A 15,381-nucleotide genomic window follows, 5' to 3' on the forward strand; every position below is an offset into this window, starting at 1 on the left:
CTCTCTCTCAAAAATAAATAAACATTAATTTTTTTTTTAAAGAGTCGACACTTAACCAACAGAGCCACCCAGGTGCCCCTAGGGTTAACCTTTTTATATCGTGGCAGCCCCTGGAATGTGCCTGTAGGGACTGTAGAAGATCCTGTTGGTTACCTGTTAGAATTTCCAACACTATCCTGTACCACTTTTAGGATTCTAAATACACACACACATACACACACACACACACACACACACACACACACACACACAGTAGCACTTCTAAAGAGATGGATTTTCAGCAGAAACACAAGGATATTTAGGGTGATACAGTCAACATGAAAGGCAATTTTACTGTTAACACTTCTCAGGTGCCAATCTGTGATGGTCCTCTGTCCACATGAATACATAGAATGTATAGAGGTTAACAATTTTAACAATTACAATGATTCTATTTACTGGAATGGTCTCAACTAATTGTGTATTTAAAGTCTATGTCATAGAAAGGCCTCAGGCTCTAGTAAATGCATAAACACTAAGAGACTATTATGTGTAAGATAGTCATTAGTATTTTATGAGCTAGTAAACAGACCACATGAAGCTTCATTTCATGACCAGCTTTCAAATTTCAATATATATATATTGGTAGAGAGATCACTAATGGAAACTTCAGTGAAATATATATAAAATATATAAAAATATAAATATATATTTTTAAAAATATATTTAAAATATATTATATATATTATATACTATATAATATATAATATATATTAAATATATTATAAAATATATTATATAACATATAATATATTGCATATTAATATTTGCAATATATATTACAATATATTATATATAATTTATAATAATTTATATATAATATAAGTGTGTGTGTGTGTATGTGTATTTAGAATCCTAAAAGTGGTACAGGATAGTGTTGGAAATTTTAATAGATAAACAACATAATCTTCTACAGTCCCTACAGGCACATTCCAGGGACTGTCACTACACAAAAGGGTTAAACCTAGGGACACCTGGGTGGTTCTGTCAGTTAAGTGTCTTTACAATATGGATTGTATAATTAGATTTGCACTAATTTAAAATTGTTTAAATTTAAAGTGAAGCTTGCTTTGATTAAAATATGTAAACTATTTTAAAAAACTTCAGTGGACATTAATTCCTTTTGCAATGCCACTGAAGCTTAATTTATTTGGTCACCATCCTAAGACAATAAATCCCTAAACCTAAGTGACCATTTTTGTTCCATTATGTTCTTTATAAACAGGAAGTTGCTCTGGGCTTAAGTTAGTGAAATAAGTCACTTAGAGAAAATATCCAAAGAAGTAAAAAAACCAGTGAAAGGGCAACATAATCATAATTGAGGTTTGTTATAGGTCTAATGCTTACAGTTAGAAAGATATGAACTTTCATTTGGAATTAAACATTAAATATAGCATAGGACTGGTGACATGTGCCATTTATCTAAGCCTTGGAAATGATCTTTCTCTTGAAAAAGTACAGCCAAATTACTATTTCCATGTTTGTCTTTGTTCATTTTGCCACAGGAAAGTAAAAGTTAACAGGAGTCCTTATTGAGGAACTCTATCATCTGGCAACTTAATCTCCATCAATGCAACAGTGCTTTTAGCATCAAGTGAAATCAAGTGGGGCCATGATTGTTAATGTGGAAAACATCCTATTTGATAATCTCAAGAAAATACATTTAGACCACTCTAATTTATAGCTATTTTATAACTGAATTAGATCTGATGAAGCAAATAAGAAAAGTATCCTATAGACAAAACTTAAAAACATATTATGGTTAATGACAGTTAAAACATAGTCATTTATTTAGAAAATGTAAGTGCCTACCACATGTGCTGTGGTATATTAAGGGATAAAAGTAATCATAAGCTAGTTAAACAGATAGGAAATTCCTCTCCAAAATACTTGTCTATGATTAAAAGCATTTTCCTTTGGCCACGATCAATAGATTAAGTCTTTCATATGTGTTAATGACACCATGGTTTTCTTATTAATCAGAAATAGTTCCAATAGTATAAATGTATAACTACTAACAGAAGAAATGAATAAGAGTCAGAAATGAAAAAGGAAGGAAGGAATGAAAAAGCTAACATCTTACCTATGGACCCTCTACAGCATATTTTCTCAGGCTCGTTTTTGCTTCCTTCATACAAATATTTTCAAATTACATCTCCATACATGTATTCATTTCCCAGAACTGATCTTGTTTACAAATATCTAGAAGTTGTTTATTTCTAAATATCACGGAAAAATGAACTTTCAATAACTAATCCTGTGAAATTTGCTTCTGTATTTTTTAAAATGTTGATGAGATTGCTCTTTAAACCACTCCACGTGCCTTGCATAAAGTCACACATTTGAGATTTTAGTGCTTAGAAAATGTTCCTTCAAAACTATGAAGCTCAACTGTGGTGATAATCTCTTTCACTGTTTCTCTTTCTGCCTTAAATTCAAGCAAGTTGCGTCAATGTGAAGCAGCATCACAGAAACTACCTTTCCCTCGGGCTTAGCATGTTTTCTTCTTGTCCCCATTCTAACCTGTCCCCTCCGTTTCTTTTTTTACTAACCTGAGATATGACTTGCTTTGGATATTTCCCTCCAAAATCTTTTTATGAAGTAAAATAACACATAAATTAAAGAAGAACAGATGTTTTAAATGGATAATAAACTAAAGCTCAGCAACAGTGCACAGTGGTCATATTCAAATTTAATTTAATGGTAGAAAAAAGGGAAGAGGAGAAGAAAGAAAAAATGAAATAGCAAAGTGATTTTCCAAGAGACCAAAAGACCCATGAAAACTATAATTTATAGCAGTTGATGAAATGCCCTTTTAGGTCATACTTTGGGTGGGGGGCATCTGCTAATATTCAAACCAGCCAAATTCTTTGAAATGTCACTTACTATGAGGACTTTTTTAAAACATCTCATGAGACATGGGATATGAAAATGATTTTATGTCATTCTTTCTCATGTATTATTCAAAATCAAAATCATATTGGAAGAAGATGAAATCTCCAAGTTATCTTGTTAGAAATTCAGACTAAAGCATTTCATAAAGCAAATCCTAACAGCAGAAATTAGCATCAAAAAGAACCAAGTGTCAAATAAATTTCTCTTTGTCAATAAGGCTTACATGCGCCAAGCCAAATCTCCCCCCTCCCCCGCTCAAAGCCTCCATGACTCCCCATTACAGATTTTAAAAAAAACACTAAATTCCTTTGCTTGATAATTAACAAGGTCTATAATCTGACCTAGTTTCCATTCTAGTCTTTTCTGCTTTCCCATCACTTCTTCCAACCCTTTCCATGGACTGTTACACTGCAGAAATACCACATGATGCTCATTTCTCCGGCGACACTGCAGGCAGCTTTATATTGATGCTTTCTCTGATGCCTTTTGTGCTTCAGGGAATACTCTTCTATTCTCCCTCCACCTTTGACTAACTGTGGCCACTCTTTAGATCATAGGGCATCTGAACCCCCTGGGAATCTTGGCAAGGTGCTCAGCCATCCTCTCACTGGAAAGATGCCAGATAGTTGCTCTTCTTTTCCTTTGTAGCATGAATATGGACACTCGTGATAGTCCCTGCTTTTTTAATCTGTGAATATCGATGCAAAAAAGAAGAACCAGGAGGAATTTTCTCTGGTGGCAGAGGTTGTTATAGCAAGAAAGTGTTCCCAAGGTTGCTGTGACAGTAGTATACTGTGGCATGAACAGGAGCTCATTCTCAAAGCATGATTGGGAGGTCTTACATCTGGCTGTATTGCACTGTAGCATGATTCTCTAGCATTCCTAGAGATCACTGCTTCTCAATATCCTTCTAGCAAGTTACTCTTTTGCTCAAACTCATGGAGTAAGTTTCTGAAAGTAGAGGTCCTGGTTATATACAAAGCCCATCAAAATCCTTTCCAAAATTACTTAGGGCCCACATCAAATTTCATCATCTCTGTGAAATCTTTGCTTTGTATTTTTATGTGGAAAGAATGTCTCTATTCTATAAAAGTCTTATAATAGTTAATGTGTATATTTCTTACAAAACTCATTACCTTCTGCCCAATATGTATTTGTTTAGAAGTTTTATCTTGAGAAATACAGTGTAGACTTCTTGAAGGCAGAAACTAGGCCACATTCATCGTATTACACGGATTCACAAAATCTGACATGGTAACTTTCAGATGGCAAAGCTTGTGACTAATTGAAGTGATTGAAAGAATAACACAAGGTAAAAGTATTTATAAAACAGTTTTGAGTCAATTTATTAAGAGAAGGTTATCCACTTAAGTCATATGTTTCACACATAGTAAACACCAAATAATACTATTTTTATTAAGGTGTTTCATATATATGCATTATATACATATACACATATGTACACGCATGTATATGTATGTACATATATGCATGTATGTATGCATATGTGTGTATATGTGTATATATTAATATGAGATTACTTCCATACTTGACCTACACAGAAATTGGCGCAAAGAGAATTGCCCTCATCCCACATAAAAAAAAACATACCTTAAGTTCTCCAGTTAAGAACAAGTGAGGAATAACTGCTGTCTTGAGAAACTGCAGAGGTGTGGGTCAGCATACTTCTGGTGACTCTAGAGAGATGAAAGAGAGAAGACACTGTGATCATGGTACTTGCTATAATGCCAAGAGGCATTAGGGTGGAGTGGTTAAGAGCAGGAATTTTGGCACCAGGCTATCACGATCTGAATTCTAGTCCTACTACTTTATAGACATGTAAACTTGAGTAAGTTTTTTAACTACTATATGCCTCAGTTTCCTCCCCTGGACCATAGGCACAGTAATGTCATCTTCTTCATAGGAATTTTATAATGATTAAATATTTTAGTATATGTAAAGTACATAGAGTCATAAGAAGTAGTACCTATGAGAGTAAATATTTGTTAACTGTTAGGCAGCATTACTGTCTCTAATGCTTTACTGAATCTGGTTTCTGTTTCATCATCTTTGCCACTTGTGACCCCACCCTCCCAGTGCATCCCTTCATCCTGTATTTCTGCTCTTGAGGAAGCTTCTACAGCCTTGGGTGTTTATAGTCTCACTATATAGCACTGGTTCCAGAGAGGTTGTTGACCTAAACTGGGAATTTAATGGCTATTATTTTCATGAAAAAGGAACTCATGTTCCAAAATATTGATATAAAGCTTTACTTAATGAAATGTAACTATTTCATTAAGATTAAACTGTCGTATAGCAGGGTGAAGGACAGGGGTTTGTAACTACAGACTCCAAGTATGGTGTGGTTGCGAGATCAATGTGTTTCTCTCCAAAAACGAACTGGAATTTAAGCAAAAGGATAACAACTTCTTTAAAAATAATGTTCAAAATGCTCTAAATGTTTTCAAAACCCCATTTCTTCCATTAAATAACTTTTTCAGTAATCTGAATTTCATAAGAAATTATCGGGGAAGTTGTTTGTAAGAAGTAAGTTAGGCTCATTTTATTCTAGGTACCAACCACTTAAGATCATTATTTAAAAAAAATAAAAGAATGCTGTTTTCTTTTCCTTTTTTTCTCCAAAAGACAAAAGTGAAAAAAGCTGTTAATTCTATCACACCATGTATAAAAGAATCTGTTAAACCAAATTAAAGTCATTACTGACTTTTCGACAAATTTATGGATATGAAATTCTTTTCATTTTATGCAAAATAATTCTGTAATACTTTGGATCCCAGTTACTTTAATGGTAGGACATCCAGTGAGGAGTAATTATAAAGGAACAAATAGTAATTTTATCATTTGGGACTTCATGTGCTCCTCCTTATTTTCCATCAACCCTTGGTTAAAGATATTCAATGACTTCTAAACTAGTTTTTCCCATTTCTAATTTTAAATCTTGGTGTTCTGACAATGTTTCAATCTGGTTGCACTTATTGGATTATCTGAGATGTGATGGATATATTTTTCAGTAGAAACAAAAAAATCATGTTTTCTTGGTACCATACACATTGTTATAATGCAACTATAATAAGGGATTTGTATTTATTTCAGCTAACAAATTTTAAGTTAAACCTCAAATAATTGTAGTTTAAGTTGTTATTTTCTGAGCCATTTTAAAGTAAGTCAATGTATTGACATGAAAAATCAAATGTCTTTTGGTGAAAGAAAAAAATACACAACCGTATTCTACTGTTAATTCTACTGTTAATTTTTATTAACACTTTCATTATAGCATTTTCTTATTGATATGAATTTTAAGTAGTTTTCCCTCATTATCAGTAGGAAATGTAAAAAAAAAAAAAACAAAAAAAAGAAAAGAAAAGGTTTCTTTCTGTGTAAATACACATAACCGAGATAATATAGTGTTGGAATTTTTATCTTAGAGTTCATTATTATTAAAATTGTTACTCTCAGCTTGAAAGTGCCCAGCATTAACTCTGAACCAGCAACATTTGTTTCATGTAGATTTTCATATTATAAGATGAAATATATACTTCCTAAACCAAAGGCTAAATGTTTAGCATACACTGTAATAAAATGAAAATGTAATTTTAATTAATAAGTATTCAGTATAACTTTACCAAAAATATCAGGGCATCAGAGGAAGGCAAGACACATTTATGAAGTATCTAGTGATTTTAGAAATTTTACATATGCCAGTTAACTAAATCTTCATCAAGATCCTGAGAAGCAGGACTTATACTTGTTTTAGAGAGAAAAGAGAGAAGGAAAAAAGCTGAGACTATTAATAAGGATAAGAACTATTCAATCTCACCAGGAAGCTGGCTGAGTTAGGCATGCACATGAGGCTGCCTAGATGTGGGTCCAAAACTTATACTCTTTACTTTCATTTCATTTTTAAGTTTTGTTTACAGTGCTCTGATGTGTTCCCACCTGTGAATTGCCCTTGACCTACCTCAGCACAGTATAAGAAAGACGTATCAAGATAAGACTAGTAATACCAACTACAGTAAAGATATCTAGGTGAAGAATTCCATAAATTCTAACATAAAAGCAGATACTTTATTGAAGAAAACACTTTTGTTTTTTGGCTTCTATTGTTAGTCTTTAAATCAATTACATGGCTAAAAGTCAATAGTCATATCTACCCACAGATTCTTTTCCTATTCACCCTATTCCTTATCTCATTATACCTGCAGTGCCCTTCATTCTACCTATTTGAATTGCAAATATGAGGGGAAATGAGTTCAAGATGATAGAGAACTAAGATAAGGAAAATTCACTATTGAAAATACAGTAGTCATGGAAATTTAATTTTAACATTCCTGTGCAGTTTAGAATTGAGAGCTAGGCATCAGTGTTGGCAGTTTTAACGTAAACTAGCTGGTAAGCTACCTCTATGCCTCTGTAGCTTTCCACCCAAGGTTGAGAGTCTGCAGATCTGACAGATGAATGTTCTCTATAGTTCTTCTTGGTTAATAATGATTAAGAAGATGGTATTTGGGGGTGCCTGGGTGGCTCAGTGGGTTGTGCATCCAACTCTTGATTTCAGCTCAGGTCATAATCCCAGGGTCATGGAATTGAGCCCCACGTCAGGCTCTGTGCTGAGCATGGAGCCTGCTTAAGATTCTCTCTCTTTCTCTCTCTCTCTCTCTCTCTCTCTCTCCCTCCCTCTGCCCTCATGCTCTCTCTCTCTCTCTCTCTAAAACATAAAAAATAAAAAGAAGATGGTATTTGGCTTTCACTCTGTCATCACAGCATAAACATTTGAGATGAAGCTATCACAAGATAACCATTTTAAGATAAGTCATTTGATGACAACCAAAGAGGTAAGTAAAGAGCATATCAAAGTACCCTATTCATTCCACACAAGAAATAAATGATAGCAAAATTATGACAATACTTATACATGGTATCATTTTAGGTTTGGAGATTTGGGGATTGCCATTTTAGGTATCTGGATTACTTGGATTGGGGAAGAAGAGGAAAAAGGAAGGCAAAAAACTATTCTGGTACCTTCTGCTGGCTTTCAAAAGCAAGCAACAAAGCAACAGATATGGAGTGTGAGATCGGTACCTCCTTGCTACACTCCAAGAAAGGAGCAACTGTCTGCTCAGCTGAGTCTGACCTCTGCTGACCTCTGTCATTGTAGGCTGAATTCATACCACATAAGAAAGTTTTGGTTTTGACTCCAAGTAATCTGTTACTTGCATTTAATCCAAGCACTTTCCAACAAGAACAGTGCACTCTTCTTGTTCACAAAATTACCCAGAAGTGCTGGGCGTTTTCATAAATCTTTCAAAAGAAGCTTTCCAATGCCAGCTTTCTTCCTAAAGTTCATTCAGGCAGTATTTTTAAGCAAAGGTTACTTTGGAATTGATAATATTATGGTGAAATAATGTGAATTAAGGAGATAATAATCTTAAACTGAAAAATCTAAAACTATTGGGTATGCATGTCTCAGTTTTAATACCAGATAGTTGTGTTCAAGAAGCAGTAAAGTTGGGGTGCCTGGGTGGCTCAGTCTGTTGGGCATCCGACTTCAGCTCGGGTCATGATCTCATAGTTCATGAGTTCGAGCCCAGTGGCGGGTTCTGTGCTGATAGCTCAGAGCCTGGAGGCTGTTTTCGATTCGGTGTCTCCCTCTCTCTCTGCCCCTCCCCCACTCATCCTCTCTCTCTCTTTCTCTCTCTCTCTCTCTCTCTCTCAGAAACAAACATTAAAAAATTTAAAAAAAGAGTGAAGTTTTCTTTCTAATATACTATAATCAAGATTAAGCATACTTTCTTTTTTTACATTTAAAATCATATTTTACTAATATAGTCTCAAATATATACAAAAGAATAATATCACTTAAAATTTTCATCTTCTTATAAGCCTTTAAAAGAATATATAAAACACTTTTACATCATGTTATGTACTCTAAAAAAATGGAAAAGTTGCATTTTAAAATTAACAGGGCTCCTGGGGCACCTGGGTGGCTCAGTCAATTGAGTGTCCGACTTCGGGTCAGGTCATGATCTCACGGTCCGGACTGTGACTTCGAGTCCCGCGTCGGGTTCTGTGCTAACAGCTTGGAGCCTGGAGCCTGCTTCAGATTCTGTGTCTCCCTCTTTATGCCCTTCCCCCACTCATGCTCTACCTCTCTCTCCCTGTCAAAAATAAATAAACTTTAAAAAAAAAAGTCTTTAAAATTAACAGGGCTCCTGAGTGGGCACAGTCGATTAAATGTCCAACTTTGGCTCAGGTCATGATCTCACAGTTCATGAGTTTGAACCCCACATTGGGGCTCTGTGCTGACAACTCAGAGCCTGGAACCTGCTTGGGATTCTGTGTCTTCCTCTCTCTCTGCCCCTCCCCCACTCGTGCTCTGTCTTTCTTTCTCAAAAATAAACATTAAAAAAATTTTAAATGATCAATAGTAGGCTTAATTTTTATTTTAGATAAATTTTTGGAATAAATTATTAATCCTAAGGTTTACTACTTTTGAAAAAATTAAATCAATGATTGGTAAGAGTATGTTTCACAAAAGCTGATAGGTCTAAACAATGCTATGAAATGTAAGGTTAATTTTAGTCACAATTTTGTGTTTATTATATGTCAGGTATTTTCCTTAGTATGTTAGATATATTTACTTATTTAATCCTTATAACAACCCTATGTATGGTTTGTTTCTTATTCCTCTCAACCTCCTCTTATTCCTCCTCCATCACCTACTCCTCCTCTTTCTTCTTCTTCATTATCATCATCACTCTTCTTTAGAGATGAGGAAATTGAATCCAGAGAAGGTAAGTAATAAAGGCAAGCTCAAATAACTGGTAAGAGCCAGAGCCCAAGTTCAAACCCTGGCACTTTGGGGCCTGAGCTTGGTACCCTTAGCCTCCATGCTGTCTATATCACCTTTCACTCTGCTGCTTGATTTTAAAGCTATTTGATGAAGTTCCTCACAGGTGATAGCTTAGGTTTGAATGACCATACTCAGGTGTGCTAATCAGTGACTAGAAAAGGATCTTTCATAATATGCCACAAGACTTCTAAGGACATGTAGAATTCTATGGTTTTTCCTGATTCTGTCATGTCTAACTTTCTATCCACAGATTTTGTGAAAAGAAAGACGATTTATTTATCAAACTGGCAGAGCTCCAAGCATATGCATGATAGTTAACACAGAAGAGAACAAAATTAAGATTCAAACTGGCCTTGACAGAATCAAAATTTTGCCACTTTTTTTTTCTTTTTTATTTATTTATTTATTTATTTATTTATTTATTTTTTAATATATGAAATTTACTGTCAAATTGGTTTCCATACAACACCCAGTGCTCATCCCAAAAGGTGCCCTCCTCAATACCCATCACCCACCCTGCCCTCCCTCCCACCCCCCATCAACCCTCAGTTTGTTCTCAGTTTTTAACAGTCTCTTATGCTTTGGCTCTCTCCCACTCTAACCTCTTTTTTTTTTTTTTTTTCCCTTCCCCTCCCCCATGGGTTTCTGTTACGTTTCTCAGGATCCACATAAGAGTGAAACCATATGGTATCTGTCTTTCTCTGTATGGCTTATTTCACTTAGCATCACACTCTCCAGTTCCATCCACGTTGCTACAAAAGGCCATATTTCATTTTTTCTCATTGCCATGTAGTATTCCATTGTGTATATAAACCACAATTTCTTTATCCATTCATCAGTTGATGGACATTTAGGCTCTTTCCATAATTTGGCTATTGTTGAGAGTGCTGCTATAAACATTGGGGTACAAGTGCCCCTATGCATCAGTACTCCTGTATCCCTTGGATAAATTCCTAGCAGTGCTATTGCTGGGTCATAGGGTAGGTCTATTTTTAATTTTCTGAGGAACCTCCACACTGCTTTCCAGAGCGGCTGCACCAATTTGCATTCCCACCAACAGTGCAAGAGGGTTCCCGTCTCTCCACATCCTCTCCAGCATCTATAGTCTCCTGATTTCTTCATTTTGGCCACTCTGACTGGCGTGAGGTGGTATCTGAGTGTGGTTTTGATTTGTATTTCCCTGATGAGGAGCGACGTTGAACATCTTTTCATGTGCCTGTTGGCCATCCGGATGTCTTCTTTAGAGAAGTGTCTATTCATGTTTTCTGCCCATTTCTTCACTGGGTTATTTGTTTTTCGGGTGTGGAGTTTGATGAGCTCTTTATAGATTTTGGATACTAGCCCTTTGTCCGATGTGTCATTTGCAAATATCTTTTCCCATTCCGTTGGTTGCCTTTTAGTTTTGTTGGTTGTTTCCTTTGCTGTGCAGAAGCTTTTTATCTTCATAAGGTCCCAGTAATTCACTTTTGCTTTTAATTCCCTTGCCTTTGGGGATGTGCCGAGTAAGAGATTGCTACGGCTGAGGTCAGAGAGGTCTTTTCCTGCTTTCTCCTCTAAGGTTTTGATGGTTTCCTGTCTCACATTCAGGTCCTTTATCCATTTTGAGTTTATTTTTGTGAATGGTGTGAGAAAGTGGTCTAGTTTCAACCTTCTGCATGTTGCTGTCCAGTTCTCCCAGCACCATTTGTTAAAGAGACTGTCTTTTTTCCATTGGATGTTCTTTCCTGCTTTGTCAAAAATGAGTTGGCCATACGTTTGTGGGTCTAGTTCTGGGGTTTCTATTCGATTCCATTGGTCTATGTGTCTGTTTTTATGCCAATACCATGCTGTCTTGATGATGACAGCTTTGTAGTAGAGGCTAAAGTCTGGGATTGTGATGCCTCCTGCTTTGGTCTTCTTCTTCAAAATTACTTTGGCTATTCGGGGCCTTTTGTGGTTCCATATGAATTTTAGGATTGCTTGTTCTAGTTTCGAGAAGAATGCTGGTGCAATTTTGATTGGGATTGCATTGAATGTGTAGATAGCTTTGGGTAGTATTGACATTTTGACAATATTTATTCTTCCAATCCATGAGCAGGGAATGTCTTTCCATTTCTTTATATCTTCTTCAATTACCTGCATAAGCTTTCTATAGTTTTCAGCATACAGATCTTTTACATCTTTGGTTAGATTTATTCCTAGGTATTTTATGCTTCTTCGTGCAATTGTGAATGGGATCAGTTTCTTTATTTGTCTTTCTGTTGCTTCATTGTTAGTGTATAAGAATGCAACGGATTTCTGTACATTGATTTTGTATCCGGCAACTTTGCTGAATTCATGTATCAGTTCTAGCAGACTTTTGGTGGAGTCTATCGGATTTTCCATGTATAATATCATGTCATCTGCAAAAAGCGAAAGCTTGACTTCATCTTTGCCAATTTTGATGCCTTTGATTTCCTTTTGTTGTCTGATTGCTGATGCTAGAACTTCCAGCACTATATTAAACAGCAGCGGTGAGAGTGGGCATCCCTGTCGTGTTCCTGATCTCAGGGAAAAAGCTCTCAGTTTTTCCCCATTGAGGATGATGTTAGCTGTGGGCTTTTCATAAATGGCTTTTATGATCTTTAAGTATGTTCCTTCTATCCCGACTTTCTCAAGGGTTTTTATTAAGAAAGGTGCTAGATTTTGTCAAAGGCCTTTTCTGCATCGATTGACAGGATCATATGGTTCTTCTCTTTTTTTTTGTTAATGTGATGTATCACGTTGATCGATTTGCGAATGTTGAACCAGCCCTGCATCCCAGGAATGAATCCCACTTGATCATGGTGAATAATTCTTTTTATATGCTGTTGAATTCGATTTGCTAGTATCTTATTGAGAATTTTTGCATCCATATTCATCAGGGATATTGGCCTGTAGTTCTCTTTTTTTACTGGGTCTCTGGTTTAGGAATCAAAGTAATACTGGCTTCATAGAATGAGTCTGGAAGTTTTCCTTCCCTTTCTATTTCTTGGAATAGCTTGAGAAGGATAGGTATTATCTCTGCTTTAAACGTCTGGTAGAACTCCCCTGGGAAGCCATCTGGTCCTGGACTCTTATTTGTTGGGAGATTTTTGATAACCGATTCAATTTCTTCACTGGTTATGGGTCTGTTCAAGCTTTCTATTTCCTCCTGATTGAGTTTTGGAAGAGGGTGGGTGTTTAGGAATTTGTCCATTTCTTCCAGGTTGTCCAATTTGTTGGCATATAATTTTTCATAGTATTCCCTGATAATTGTTTGTATCTCTGAGGGATTGGTTGTAATAATTCCATTTTCATTCATGATTTTATCTATTTGGGTCATCTCCCTTTTCTTTTTGAGAAGCCTGGCTAGAGGTTTGTCAATTTTGTTTATTTTTTCAAAAAACCAACTCTTGGTTTCGTTGATCTGCTCTACAGTTTTTTTAGATTCTATATTGTTTATTTCTGCTCTGATCTTTATGATTTCTCTTCTTCTGCTGGGTTTAGGCTGCCTTTGCTGTTCTGCTTCTATTTCCTTTAGGTGTGCTGTTAGATTTTGTATTTGGGATTTTTCTTGTTTCTTGAGATAGGCCTGGATTGCAATGTATTTTCCTCTCAGGACTGCCTTCGCTGCGTCCCAAAGAGTTTGGATTGTTGTATTTTCATTTTCGTTTGTTTCCATATATTTTTTAATTTCTTCTCTAATTGCCTGGTTGACCCACTCATTCGTTAGTAGGGTGTTCTTTAACCTCCATGCTTTTGGAGGTTTTCCAGACTTTTTCCTGTGGTTGATTTCAAGCTTCATAGCATTGTGGTCTGAAAGTATGCATGGTATAATTTCAATTCTTGTAAACTTATGAAGGGCTGTTTTGTGACCCAGTATATGATCTATCTTGGAGAATGTTCCATGTGCACTCGAGAAGAAAGTATATTCTGTTGCTTCGGGATGCAGAGTTCTAAATATATCTGTCAAGACCATCTGATCCAATGTATCATTCAGGGCCCTTGTTTCTTTATTGACTGTGTGTCTAGATGATCTATCCATTTCTGTAAGTGGGGTGTTAAAGTCCCCTGCAATTACCACATTCTTATCAATAAGGTTGCTTATGTTTATGAGTAACTGTTTTATATATCTGGGGGCTCCGGTATTTGGCGCATAGACATTTATAATTGTTAGCTCTTCCTGATGGATAGACCCTGTAATTATTATATAATGCCCTTCTTCATCTCTTGTTACAGCCTTTAATTTAAAGTCTAGTTTGTCTGATATAAGTATGGCTACTCCAGCTTTCTTTTGGCTTCCAGTAGCATGATAAATAGTTCTCCATCCCCTCACTCTCAATCTAAAGGTGTCCTCAGATCTCAAATGAGTCTCTTGTAGACAGCAAATAGATGGGTCTTGTTTTTTTATCCATTCTGATACCCTATGTCTTTTGGTTGGCGCATTTAATCCATTTACATTCAGTGTTATTATAGAAAGATACGGGTTTAGAGTCATTGTGATGTCTGTATGTTTTATGCTTGTAGTGATGTCTCTGGTACTTTGTCTCACAGGATCCCCCTTAGGATCTCTTGTAGGGCTGGTTTCGTGGTGACAAATTCCTTCAGTTTTTGTTTGTTTGGGAAGACCTTTATCTCTCCTTCTATTCTAAATGACAGACTTGCTGGATAAAGGATTCTCGGCTGCATATTTTTTCTGTTTAGCACACTGAAGATATCGTGCCAAGCCTTTCTGGCCTGCCAAGTTTCAAAGGAGAGATCAGTCACGAGTCTTATAGGTCTCCCTTTATATGTGAGGGCATGTTTATCCCTTGCTGCTTTCAGAATTTTCTCTTTATCCTTGTATTTTGCCAGTTTCACTATGATATGTCGTGCAGAAGATCGATTCAAGTTACGTCTGAAGGGAGTTCTCTGTGCCTCTTGGATTTCAATGCCTTTTTCCTTCCCCAGTTCAGGGAAGTTCTCAGCTATAATTTCTTCAAGTACCCCTTCAGCACCTTTCCCTCTCTCTTCCTCCTCTGGGATACCAATTATGCGTATATTATTTCTTTTTAGTGTATCACTTAGTTCTCTAATTTTCCCCTCATACTCCTGGATTTTTTTTATCTCTCTTTCTTTCAGCTTCCTCTTTCTCCATAACTTTATCTTCTAGTTCACCTATTCTCTCCTCTGCCTCTTCAATCCGAGCCGTGGTGGTTTCCATTTTGTTTTGCATTTCGTTTAAAGCGTTTTTCAGCTCCTCGTGACTGTTCCTTAGTCCCTTGATCTCTGTAGCAAGAGATTCTCTGCTGTCCTGTATACTGTTTTCAAGCCCAGCGATTAATTTTATGACTATTATTCTAAATTCACTTTCTGTTATATTATTTAAATCCTTTTTGATCAGTTCATTAGCTGTTGTTATTTCCTGGAGATTCTTCTGAGGGGAATTCTTCCGTTTGGTCATTTTGGATAGTCCCTGGAGCGGTGAGGACCCGCAGGGCACTTCCCCCGTGCTGTGGTGTATAACTGGAGTTGGTGGGCGGGGCCGCAGTCCGACCTGATGTCTGCCCCCAGCCCACCGCTGGGGCCACAGTCAGACTGGTGAGTGCCTTCTCTTC

At 36.3% G+C, this 15,381-nt stretch overlaps 1 long non-coding RNA gene across 1 annotated transcript in view; it reads right to left on the bottom strand.

Moving 5' to 3' along the window:
• The window catches only part of LOC131514488 (uncharacterized), a 154,340-nt gene that overhangs the window by 130,979 nt on the left and 7,980 nt on the right, over positions 1–15,381 (bottom strand). Inside the window, exon 2 of the long non-coding RNA XR_009263095.1 lies at positions 4,546–4,631. This is a non-coding gene — a long non-coding RNA (uncharacterized LOC131514488). The remainder of the gene's footprint in view (positions 1–4,545; positions 4,632–15,381) is intronic.

This window comes from Neofelis nebulosa, chromosome 6 (assembly GCF_028018385.1).
Source record: "Neofelis nebulosa isolate mNeoNeb1 chromosome 6, mNeoNeb1.pri, whole genome shotgun sequence".
In the NCBI taxonomy this organism is placed as follows: domain Eukaryota; kingdom Metazoa; phylum Chordata; class Mammalia; order Carnivora; family Felidae; genus Neofelis; species Neofelis nebulosa.